This window comes from Tursiops truncatus, chromosome 1 (genome assembly GCF_011762595.2).
Source record: "Tursiops truncatus isolate mTurTru1 chromosome 1, mTurTru1.mat.Y, whole genome shotgun sequence".
Classification (NCBI taxonomy): Eukaryota; Metazoa; Chordata; class Mammalia; order Artiodactyla; family Delphinidae; genus Tursiops; species Tursiops truncatus.
Window position 1 is genome coordinate 31,637,243 of NC_047034.1, and position 12,832 is coordinate 31,650,074.

General features: G+C 39.0%; 1 protein-coding gene and 1 pseudogene across 5 annotated transcripts in view; both read left to right on the plus strand.

The window, feature by feature from the left end:
* The window catches only part of LOC117309453 (metabotropic glutamate receptor 7-like), a 141,911-nt gene that overhangs the window by 111,597 nt on the left and 17,482 nt on the right, over window positions 1-12,832 (plus strand). The window lies entirely within an intron of this gene.
* The window catches only part of LOC117312336 (ferritin light chain pseudogene), a 117,465-nt pseudogene that overhangs the window by 101,184 nt on the left and 3,449 nt on the right, over window positions 1-12,832 (plus strand).

A 12,832-nucleotide genomic window follows, 5' to 3' on the forward strand; every position in this document is an offset into this window, starting at 1 on the left:
CAATGGAATGGGTGAAAACAAATGGGGTAAATATAAGAGACTATCATTAGCCTCATGAGTTTCTTAAATTCTATATGATGGTCAAAGCAAAAATGATGACACCATCTGATGGGGTTCTCAATGTAGAGAAAGGAAATACTACAGAAAATCATACTTTAAAACTGGGGAATATTAAGAGACCTAAATGGAAGTAAAATTTTGAAACTTCACTTGAAGTAATGAAACGCTGATTCCAGTAGGCTATGATAAGTTACATATGTATACTGTAATGCCAAAAGCAACCACTAAGAAAACTATACAAACAGTATACACAAATGATTATAAATGAATTAAATTAAAATGGACTTATTAAAAAATGTTTAAGTAACCCACAAGAAGGAAAAATAAGGGAAACACAGGATTGAGAAACTAAGGTAAAAGACAAAACAAAAAATAACATGGTAGACCAAATCTTTGACATGGCAATAATTACATTAACAGTAAATGATCTACATAACCAAGTCAAAGACAGAGATTGGAAGAGTAGATTAAAAAATCGCAAGCATGATCCAACTGTATACTGTCTATAAGAAGCTTACTTTAAACATCATGATATAGGTAGTTCAAAGTAAAAGGATGAAAATGATATATCATGTGAACATTAATCAGAAAAAGCAGGAATGGCTATATTAATATCAGACAAAGTAGACTTCAGAGCAAAGGAAATTATTAGGGGCAAAGAGGGTCATTACCTAAAGATAACAGGAATAATCCACCTAGATGACCTAGTGATACTAAATGTGTGTGCACCAAACAACAGAACTTCAAAATGCATGAAGCAAACACTGAAAAAGGTAAAAGGAGAAAGTTTTAAATCCACAATTATTATTTGAGACTTCAACACAGCAATTTATACAACTACCAGAGAGAAAAATCAGCAAGGATATGGAAGAACTGAAAACATCATCAATCAACAGGATATAACTGACATTTAAAGAACACACTCAGTAAGAGCAGAATACATATTCAAGTGTCCATGGAACATTCACTCATATACCATATACTGGGCGATAAAAAAACATTAGCAGATTTAAAAGAATTAAAATCATAGAGAGTATGTTCTCTAGCCATAATGGAATCAGACTAGAAATCAATAAGAGAAAGACAACAGGAAAACCTTCAATCACATGAAAACTAAACATCACACTTCCAAATAACTCATGGGTAAAAAAGACAGCATCAAGAAAAAAATTTTTAAATGCATAGAATAAAAGAAAATGGAGATATAACAGATCAAAGTTTGCGGAATGAAGTGAAAGCAATGCTGAAAGGGAAGTTTATAGCACTAAATTGGGAAAGAAAATATTTCAAAGCAATAATCTAATTTTCTATATTAAAATAGTAAAAAAGGAAGAGGAAAAAACACTAAACAAGCAGAAAGAAGGAAATAATAAAGATGAAACAGAAATCCATGAAACTGAAAACAGGAAAATAGGGGGGGAAATCAATGAAACAAAAGGCTGGTTCTTTGAAATAAGCAATCTAACCAATAAAGATCTAGCAAGACTGATAAAGATAAACAGAGAGATGGCACAAATCACAGATATCAGAAATGCAACCAGGGATACCATGACATATCCTGCAGGTTAATGAGGGACAAGTTACTATGAACAAGTCTACACTACAAATTCAAAAATGTAGATGAAATGGGCCAATGTTTCTACACCCAAAACTACCAAAACTCAGCCAAGATGAAATAGATAATCTCAATTTTCCTGTAACCATTAGAAACACTGGTTTTTCATTTAAAAACTCCCAAAAGAAATGTTCAGGCTTAGATGTTTCACTTTTACCCAAGACTTAAAGAATTAACACCAATTTTACATGATTTGATAAGAAATAGAAGTAGAGGGAACAGTTTCTAATTAATTTTATGAAGGCAGTATTACCTTGATACCAAAACCAGACAGGGATAGTATAGAAAGAAGAAACCTACAGACCAATATTTTTTATGAAATTGGCTGAAAAACCCTCAGGCAAATATTAGCAAATTAAATCCAGAAATATATGAAAAGAATAATATACCATGACCAAGTGGGATTTATTCCAGTTATGCAAAGTTGGTTAAATATTTGAAAATTAAACAGTGTAATCCACCATATCCAATAGATTAAGGGGGAAAAGTCATGTGATCCTATCCATTAATGCAGAGAAAGCATTTGACAAAATCCAATCCCATTCATGATTTTAAAAAAAGAAGAAAAAAACTCCAAGCAAACTAGGAATAGAAAAGGAGCATACTGAAACTCATAAAGATGATCTACAAACAACCTATACCGACATGATATTTAACTGTGGAAGACTGGATGCTTTCTCTGTAAGATCAGAAACAAGGCACCGATATCTGCTCTCACCACTTTTATTAAATATATCACTGGAGGGTCTAGTAAGAAAATAAAGCAAAAATAAATAAATACATAAATTTAAAAGTTAAATTTTTAAAAAGTTTATTTAAAAGATAAAAGGACTATTCCTACTACGTTGCATAGGAAGGAACATATCCTACTGAATGTTGAATAGTAATATATCCTATTATACTGAATAAGGAAAAGTAAAACTGTCTGTATCTGAAGATGAGATGATAATCTAAATGGAGAAAATACCAAGGAATCCACAAAAAGCTTGAGAAATAATATTAGTTTGTAAATGATTTAGAGTACAAGATCACCACAATTTTATCAAATTATATATTAATAACAAATGTGTAGAAGCTTAAATAAAAATATGTGATGCCATTTACAACTGACCTAAATAAATACCTAAATATAAGCCCAATAAGACATTTATAGGACCTCTAGACTGAAAATTACAAAATGCTGATGAAGAAAAATTTTTAAGTCCCAAACAAATAGGGAGACATACCTTGTTCATGGATTAGAAAACACAACATGGTAAAGATGTCAATTCTCCCCAAGTTAAGAGGCTTAACACAATTACTCTTAAAATGCCCTCAAGGTTTCTGTGGATATAGACAAGCTTATTCTAAGATTTATATGGTAAGAAGAGGCTGAAGAATAGCTAAAACAACTTGTAAAGGAAGATGAAAATGGGAGGAATTAATCTACCCAATTTCAAGATTTTGCAGTAATGATGGAGGGTAGATACATAGATCAATGGAATGGAATAGAGAACCCAGAAATAGACTGACATAAATACACATAACTTGTTTTTGACAGCAGTGCAAAAGCTATCAAGGAAGAATAGACTTTTCAAAAAATGGTACTGAAACAGTTGGACATCCCTCGACAAAAACAAACAAAAAATGAACCTTAACCTCCACACCTTACGCAAAAATTAAATCAAAGTGGATCATAATCTTAAATGTAAAAGCAGGGCATTTTTAGAAAAAAAATAGGAGAAAATGTTTGGCATCTAGAACAAGGGGAATAATTCTTAGACTTGACACCAAAAGTATGATCAATAAAGGCAAAAACTGATAAATTGGATCTCATCAAAATGAGTTAAAAATGCTTCATAGAAGATCCTTTTAAGTGGATGAAAACTCAAATTACGCAGTAGGAAAACATATTTGAAAATCCCATATGAGACAAATGACTTGTATCTATAATATACAAAAAACTCTCCAAACAACTTAAAAAAATCCAACTAGAAAATAGGCAGAAGACAGGAACAGACATTTCATGGAAGAGAATATACACACGGCAAAGGAGCACATGAAAAGATGCTCAGCATCATTAGCCATTAGGGAAATGCAAATTAAGACCATAATGAGATGTCAGAGAGTAACTAAAATTAAAGTATAGTGACAACATCAAATGCTGGCGAGTACATAGAAAAATTATATCACATCACTGGTGGGAAAATAAAATGGTTTAGCCACTCTGATCAACAGCTTGACAGTCTCTTTTAATCCTAAAAGTAGATTCACCCTACAACGCAGTAATTGTACTCTTGAGCATTTATCCAAAAGAAACAAAAACTTAATTAAGTTCCCACAGAAACTTACACATAAATGTTCATAGCAGTTTTATTTATAATAGCCAAAAACTGGCAACTACTCAAATGTCTTTCAGTGGATGAATGTTGAAACAAATTGTGATAAAATCTGATGATAGAATACTACCGAGCAACAAAAAGGAACAAATTATTTTTTTAACATCTTTATTGGAGTATAATTGCTTTACAATGGTATGTTAGTTTCAGCTTCACAACAAAATGAATCAGTTATATATACACATATGTTCCCATATCTCTTCCCGCTTGCGTCTCCCTCCCTCCCACCCTCCCTATCCCACCCCTCCAGGCGGTCACAAAGCACCGAGCTGATCTCCCTGTGCTATGTGGCTGCTTCCCACTAGCTATCTACCTTACGTTTGGTAGTGTATATATGTCCATGCCTCTTTCTCGCTTTGTCACCGTTTACCCTTCCCCCTCCCCATAGCCTCAAGTCCATTCTCTAGTAAGTCTGTGTCTTTATTCCTGTTTCACCCCTAGGTTTTTCATGACATTTTTTTTTCTTAAATTCCATATATATGTGTTAGCATACGGTATTTGTCTCTCTCTTTCTGACTTACTTCACTCTGTATGACAAACTCTAGGTCTATCCACCTCATTACAAATAGCTCAATTTCGTTTCTTTTTATGGCTGAGTAATATTCCATTGTATATATGTGCCACATCTTCTTTATCCATTCATCCGATGGTGGGCACTTAGGTTGTTTCCATCTCCGGGCTATTGTAAATAGAGCTGCAATGAACATTTTGGTACATGACTCTTTTTGAATTATGGTTTTCTCAGGGTATATGCCCAGTAGTGGGATTGCTGGGTCATATGGTAGTTCTATTTGTAGCTTTTTAAGGAACCTCCATACTGTTCTCCACAGTGGCTGTATCAATTTACATTCCCACCAACAGTGTAAGAGGGTTCCCTTTTCTCCACACCCTCTCCAGCATTTATTGTTTGTAGATTTTTTGATGATGGCCATTCTGACTGGTGTGAGATGATATCTCATTGTAGTTTTGATTTGCATTTCTCTAATGATTAGTGATGTTGAGCATTCTTTCATGTGTTTGTTGGCAGTCTGTGTATCTTCTTTGGAGAAATGTCTATTTAGGTCTTCTGCCCATTTTTGGATTGGGTTGTTTGTTTTCTTGTTATTAAGCTGCATGAGCTGCTTATAAATTTTGGAGATTAATCCTTTGTCAGTTGCTTCATTTGCAAATATTTTCTCCCATTCTGAGGGTTGTCTTTTGGTCTTCTTTATGGTTTCCTTTGCTGCGCAAAAGCTTTGAAGTTTCATTAGGTCCCATTTGTTTACTTTTGTTTTTATTTCCATTACTCTAGGAGGTGGGTCAAAAAGGACCTTGCTGTGATTTATGTCATAGACTGTCCTGCCTATGTTTTCCTCTAAGAGTTTGATAGTTTCTGGCCTTACATTTAGGTCTTTAATCCATTTTGAGCTTATTTTTGTGTATGGTGTTAGGGAGTGATCTAATCTCATACTTTTACATGTACCTGTCCAGTTTTCCCAGCACCACTTATTGAAGAGGCTGTCCTTTCTCCACTGTACATTACTGCCACCTTTATCAAAGATAAGGTGTCCATATGTGCATGGGTTTCTCTCTGGGCTTTCTATCCTGTTCCATTGATCTATCTTTCTGGTTTTGTGCCAGTACCATACCGTCTTGATAACTGTAGCTTTGTAGTATAGTCTGAAGTCAGGGAGCCTGATTCCTCCAGTTCCTTCTTTCGTTCTCAAGATTGCTTTGGCTATTCGGGGTCTTTTGTGTTTCCATACAAATTGCAAAATTTTTTGTTCTAGTTCTGTGAAAAATGCCAGTGGTAGTTTGATAGGGATTGCATTGAATCTATAGATTGCTTTGGGTAGTAGAGTCATTTTCACAATGTTGATTCTTCCAATCCAAGAACATGGTATATCTCTCCATCTATTTGTATCATCTTTAATTTCTTTCATCAGTGTCTTATAATTTTCTGCATACAGGTCTTTTGTCTCCTTAGGTAGGTTTATTCCTAGATATTTTATTCTTTTTGTTGCAATGCTAAATGGGAGTGTTTTCTTGATTTCACTTTCAGATTTTTCATCATTAGTATATAGGAATGCCAGAGATTTCTGTGCATTAATTTTGTATCCTGTCACTTTACCAAATTCATTGATTAGCTCTAGTAGTTTTCTGGTAGCATCTTTAGGGTTCTCTATGTATAGGATCATGTCATCTGTAAACAGTGACAGCTTTACTTCTTCTTTTCCAATTTGGATTCCTTTTATTTCCTTTTCTCTCTGATTGCTGTGGCTAAAACTTCCAAAACTATGTTGAATAAGAGTGGTGAGAGTGGGCAACCTTGTCTTGTTCCTGATCTTAGTGGAAATGCTTTCAGTTTTTCACCATTGAGGACGATGTTGGCTGTGGGTTTGTCATATATGGCCTTTATTATGTTGAGGAAAGTTCCCTCTATGCCTACTTTCTGCAGGGTTTTTATCATAAATGGGTGTTGAATTTTGTCAAAAGCTTTCTCTACATCTATTGAGATGATCATATGGTTTTTCTCCTTCAATTTGTTAATATGGTGTATCACGTTGATTGATTTGCATATATTGAAGAATCCTTGCATACCTGGAATAAACCCCACTTGATCATGGTGTATGATCCGTTTAATGTGCTGTTGGATTCTGTCTGCTAGTATTTTGTTGAGGATCTTTGCATCTATGTTCATCAGTGATATTGGCCTGTAGTTTTCTTTCTTTGTGACACCCTTGTCTGGTTTTGGTATCAGGGTGATGGTGGCCTCGTAGAATGAGTTGGGGAGTGTTCCTCCCTCTGCTATATTTTGGAAGAGTCTGAGAAGGATAGGTGTTAGCTCTTCTCTAAATGTTTGATAGAATTCGCCTGTGAAGCCATCTGGTCCTGGGCTTTTGCTTGTTGGAAGATTTTTAATCACAGTTTCAATTTCAGTGCTTGTGATTGGTCTGTTCATATTTTCTATTTCTTCCTGATTCAGTCTTGGCAGGTTGTGCCTTTCTAAGAATTTGTCCATTTCTTCCAGGTTGTCCATTTTATTGGCATAGAGTTGCTTGTAGTAATCTCTCATGATCTTTTGTATTTCTGCAGTGTCAGTTGTTACTTCTCCTTTTTCATTTCTAATTCTATTGATTTGAGTCTTCTCCCTTTTTTTCTTGGTGAGTCTGGCTAATGGCTTATCAATTTTGTTTATCCTTTCAAAGAACCAGCTTTTAGTTTTATTGATCTTTGCTATCGTTTCCTTCATTTCTTTTTCATTTATTTCTGATCTGATTTTTATGATTTCTTTCCTTCTGCTAACTTTGGGGGTTTTTTGTTCTTCTTTCTCTAATTGCTTTAGGTGCAAGGTTAGGTTGTTTATTCGAGATGTTTCCTGTTTCTTAAGGTAGGATTGTATTGCTATAAACTTCCCTCTTAGAACTGCTTTTGCTGCATCCCATAGATTTTGAGTCATCGTGTCTCCATTGTCATTTGTTTCTAGGTATTTTTTGATTTCCTCTTTGATTTCTTCAGTGATCACTTCGTTATTAAGTAGTGTATTGTTTAGCCTCCATGTGTTTGTATTTTTTTACAGATCATTTCCTGTAATTGATATCGAGTCTCATAGCATTGTGGTCGGAAAAGATACTTGATACAATTTCAATTTTCTTAAATTTACCAAGGCTTGATTTGTGACCGAAGATATGATCTATCCTGGAGAATGTTCCACGAGCACTTGAGAAAAATGTATATTCTGTTGTTTTTGGATGGAATGCCCTATAAATATCAATTAAGTCCATCTCGTTTAATGTATCATTTAAAGCTTGTGTTTCCTTATTTATTTTCATTTTGGATGATCTGTCCATGGGTGAAAGTGGGGTGTTAAAGTCCCCTACTATGAATGTGTTACTGTCGATTTCCCCTTTTATGGCTGTCAGTATTTGCCTTATGTATTGAGGTGCTCCTATGTTGGGTGCATAAATATTTACAATTGTTATATCTTCTTCTTGGATCGATCCCTTGATCGTTATGTAGTGTCCTTCTTTGTCTCTTCTAATAGTCTTTGTTTTAAAGTCTATTTTGTCTGATATGAGAATTGCTACTCCAGCTTTCTTTTGGTTTCTATTTGCATGAAATACCTTTTTCCATCCCCTTACTTTCAGTCTGTATGTGTCTCTAGGTCTGAAGTGGGTCTCTTGTAGACAGCAAATATATGCGTCTTGTTTTTGTATCCATTCAGCCAATCTGTGTCTTTTGGTGGGAGCATTTAGTCCATTTACATTTAAGGTAATTATCGATATGTGTGTTCCCATTCCCATTTTCTTAATTGTTTTGGGTTCGTTATTGTAGGTCTTTTCCTTCTCTTGTGTTTCTTGCCTAGAGAAGTTCCTTTAGCAGTTGTTGTAGAGCTGGTTTGGTGGTGCTGAACTCTCTCAGCTTTTGCTTGTCTGTAAAGGTTTTAATTTCTCCAACAAATCTGAATGAGATCCTTGCTGGGTAGAGTAATCTTGGTTGCAGGTTTTTCTCCTTCAACACTTTCAATATGTCCTGCCACTCCCTTCTGGCTTGCAGAGTTTCTGCTGAAAGATCAGCTGTTAACCTTATGGGGATTCCCTTGTGTGTTATTTGTTGTTTTTCCCTTGCTGCTTTTAATATGTTTTCTTTGTATTTAATTTTTGACAGTTTGATTAATATGTGTCTTGGCGTATTTCTCCTTGGATTTATCCTGTATGGGACTCTCTGTGCTTCCTGGACTTGATTAACTATTTCCTTTCCCATATTAGGGAAGTTTTCAACTATAATCTCTTCAAATATTTTCTCAGTCCCTTTCTTTTTCTCTTCTTCTTCTGGAACCCCTATAATTCGAATGTTGGTGCGTTTAATGTTGTCCCAGAGGTCTCTGAGACTGTCCTCAGTTCTTTTCATTCTTTTTTCTTTATTCTGCTCTGCAGTAGTTATTTCCACTATTTTATCTTCCAGGTCACTTATCCGTTCTTCTGCCTCAGTTATTCTGCTATTGATCCCATCTAGAGTACTTTTAATTTCATTTATTGTGTTGTTCATCGTTGCTTGTTTCATCTTTAGTTCTTCTAGGTCCTTGTTAACTGATTCTTGCAATTTGTCCATTCTATTGTCCATTCTATCTCCAAGATTTCGGATCAACCTTACTATCATTATTCTGAATTCTTTTTCAGGTAGACTGCCTATTTCCTCTTCATTTGTTAGGTCTGGTGGGTTTTTATCTTGCTCCTTCATCTGCTGTGTGTTTTTCTGTCTTTTCATTTTGCTTATCTTACTGTGTTTGGGGTCTCCTTTTTTGCAGGCTGAAGGTTCGTAGTTCCTGTTGTTTTTTGTGTCTGTCCCCAGTGGCTAAGGTTGGTTCAGTGGGTTGTGTAGGCTTCCTGGTGGATGGTACTAGTGCCTGTGTTCTGGTGGATGAGGCTGGATCTTGTCTTTCTGGTGGGCAGGTCCACGTCTGGTGGTGTGTTTTGGGGTGTCTGTAGACTTATTATGATTTTGGGCAGCCTCTCTGCTAATGGGTGGGGTTGTGTTCCTGTCTTGCTAGTTGTTTGGCATAGGATGTCCAGCACTGTAGCTTGCTGGTCGTTGAGTGAAGCTGGGTGCTGGCGTTGAGATGGAGATCTCTGGGAGATTTTCGCTGTTTGATATTATGTGCAGCTGGGAGGCCTCTTGTGGACCAGTGTCCTGAAGTTGGCTCTCCCACCTCAGAGGCACAGCACTGACTCCTGGCTGCAGCACCAAGAGCCTTTCATCCACAGGGCTCCTTAATTTGGGATGATTCGTTGTCTATTCATGTATTCCACAGATGCAGGGTATATCAAGTTGATTGTGGAGCTTTAATCCGCTGCTTCTGAGGCTGCTGGGAGAGATTTCCCTTTCTCTTCTTTGTTCTCACAGTTCCCAGGGGCTCAGCTTTGGATTTGGCCCCGCCTGTGCGTGTAGGTCGCTGGAGGGCGTCTGTTCTTTGCTCAGACAGGACGGGGCTAAAGGAGCCGCTGATTCGGAGGCTCTGGCTCACCCAGGCTGGGGGGGGGGGGGGGGTAGGGAGGGTCACGGAGTGCAGGGCGGGCCTGCAGCGGCAGAGGCCGGCGTGACGTTGCAGCCTGAGGCGCGCCGTGCGTTCTCCCGGGGGAGCCGTCCCTGGATCCCGGGACCCTGGCAGTGGCAGGCTGCACAGGCTCCCCGGAAGGGCGTGTGGCTAGTGACCTGTGTTCGCACACAGGCCTCCTGGCGGCGGCAGCAGCGGCCTTAGCGTCCCATGTCCGTCTCTGGGCTCCGCACTTTTAGCCGCGGCTCGCGCCCGTCCCTGGAGCTCTCCCAAGCAGCGTTCTTAATCCCCTCTCCTCGCGCACCAGGAAACAAAGAGGGAAGAAAAAGTCTCTTGCCTATTCGGCAGGTCCAGACCCCTCCTCGGACTCCCTCCCGGCTAGCCGCGGCCGCACCAACGCCCTGCAGGCTGTGCTCACGCCGCCAACCCCAGTCCTCTCCCGGCGCTCCGACAGAAGCCGGAGCCTCAGCTCCCAGCCCCGCCCGCCCCGGCGGGTGAGCAGACAAGCCTCTCGGCTGGTGAGTGCCGTTCGGCCCGATCCTCTGCGCTGGAATCTCTCCGCTTTGCCCTCCGCACCCCTGTTGCTGTGCTCTCCTCCGTGGCTCCCAAGCTCCCCCACTCCGCCACCCGAAGTCTCCGCCCGCGAAGGGGCTCCTAGGGTGTGGACACTTTTCCTCCTTCACAGCTCTCTCCCGCTGGTGCAGGACCCGTCCCTATCCTTTTGTCTCTGTTTAGTTTTTTCTTTTGCCCTAACCAGGTACGTGGGGGGTTCCTTGCCTTTTGGGAGGTCTGAGGTCTTCTGCCAGCGTTCAGTAGGTGCTCCGTAGGAGTTGTTCCACGCGTAGATGTATTTCTGGTGTATCTGTGGGGAGGAAGGTGATCTCCGCGTCTTACTCTTCTGCCATCTTCCCGGAAGTTTCTGGAACAAATTATTAATATATGCAAAAATTGAAATGAACTTCAAGGGAATGATGCCGAGGGAAAAATTTTGAAAAGCCGATCTCCGAAGATTAAGTAATTCATGATTATGTTTACATATTATTCTTAAAATAACAAAACCGTGGAGATGGAGAACAGATTAGAAGTTGCCAAGGGTTAGAGATGGGGGTAGAAGGTACAGCGGGGGAACTCTGTGAGGTTTTTGTGGTTCCAGTACAAATAATACAGCAATCTTGGTTTTAATCCCTAAAGATTTCTAAAAGCAATTCCTAATAAGAGGTGTCCAGATATTTAGTAATGGCAGATTAGAGGTATAGCTCCCCAACATAACAACTTCAAAAGAGAACATACTAATTCAATGCATATGTTAATTTCAAAAAAAGGCCAGTCACAATACTTAAATGGTATATATCTTAACTATATTATTCTAAGTATCCAGCTATACCAGATGGACTAGCAAGATTTTCTGTACATTCAACCTTATTTAAGACAGTAAATCTTATAATAAGACAGTTAGAAAAAGAAAAAAAAAACAAACCTCAACTACAGTTGGATATTCTCATAGGAAGATGAGGTGCAAATATGCAGCAGCGGTTCAAAAGCTTAAGCAGTGGCACCTAAATTTGGTTGTGCATTAGAATCATCTGAAGCACTTTTTAAAAACCCTCACACTGACGGTTGGTCATCGTAGACCAATAAAATCATTTTAAATCTCCTCAGACGATGCCAATGTCTAGCCAGAACTGAGAACCAGCGGACTAAGCAGAAGGGGATGTTTCTACAAAGATCTCTTAACAATAAGTCCTTTCACCCAATCAGATTTACCTCCCCGCAAAGGGCTAAAGAACGCTAGTGTTGTCCATACTTGCTTAGCTTTAATTAGCACTTGTGACTTGCCCAAAACCTAGATCATGTTTCCCCTAAATTTCATGTTATTCCCTACGTTTTTCAAACCCAGGGCTAAGGGGTTTGCCAGGATGAGATTTTAAGTGCTCACACAGGGGAAGTCCCTGGCAAACCAGGACAGCGGTCCCTCTACATTGAAATGTAAAGCATCCTAAATAACCCTGCCACTGCTCCCAGATCCTAGTCTGTGCCAACCAGTGGAGAAAAGGCATTCTCCATTACTACCACGGCAAATGCTGCTGTACTTGCCTTGGCTGGTCCCTATCTTTTCCAGGCACCAATCCCCTTCACCTGCTGGTGGACGCTTTGGCCAGCTGACAATGCAGATATTTTCAAACTTTAAGGTGAATAAAAATCATCTGGAGGGCCTGTTGTAACAGAGATCACTGAGCCCCACCAGAGTTGCTGATTCCATAGGGCTGGGACAGGGCCCTAAAACTTGAATATCTGACACATTATCAGGGGACGCTGGTAAAACTGGTCAGGTTGTTACCGAATGCAGGTTCGTCTGTCTGAAGCACAGTGAGGCCAAACAAACCTAAAGGCTGGAGTCTGGAGCAGAGAAAGGTTTATTGCAGGATCGAGCAAGGAGAGGGGTGGCCCGAGTTCCAAAACACCCTGAAATCTCCAAAGGATTTCAGCAAAGCATTTTTAAAGGCCAGGTGAGGGAGGGACGTCCCAGGGAATGTGATCAGCTCGTGCACAATCCTCTGATTGGTTGATGTTGAGGCCACAGGGCAGGTAACATTATCCATCCTTAGGTGCCAGAAGGTCTGGGGGCTACGTGCTCATGATCATCAAGGAGTTAATTTCTTCCATTGGGTGGTGGTTTTTAGCATCTGAAAACTCAAGAAATATGCCTGAGATACTATTATCTGAGTACTTCAGAGAGGAACTACA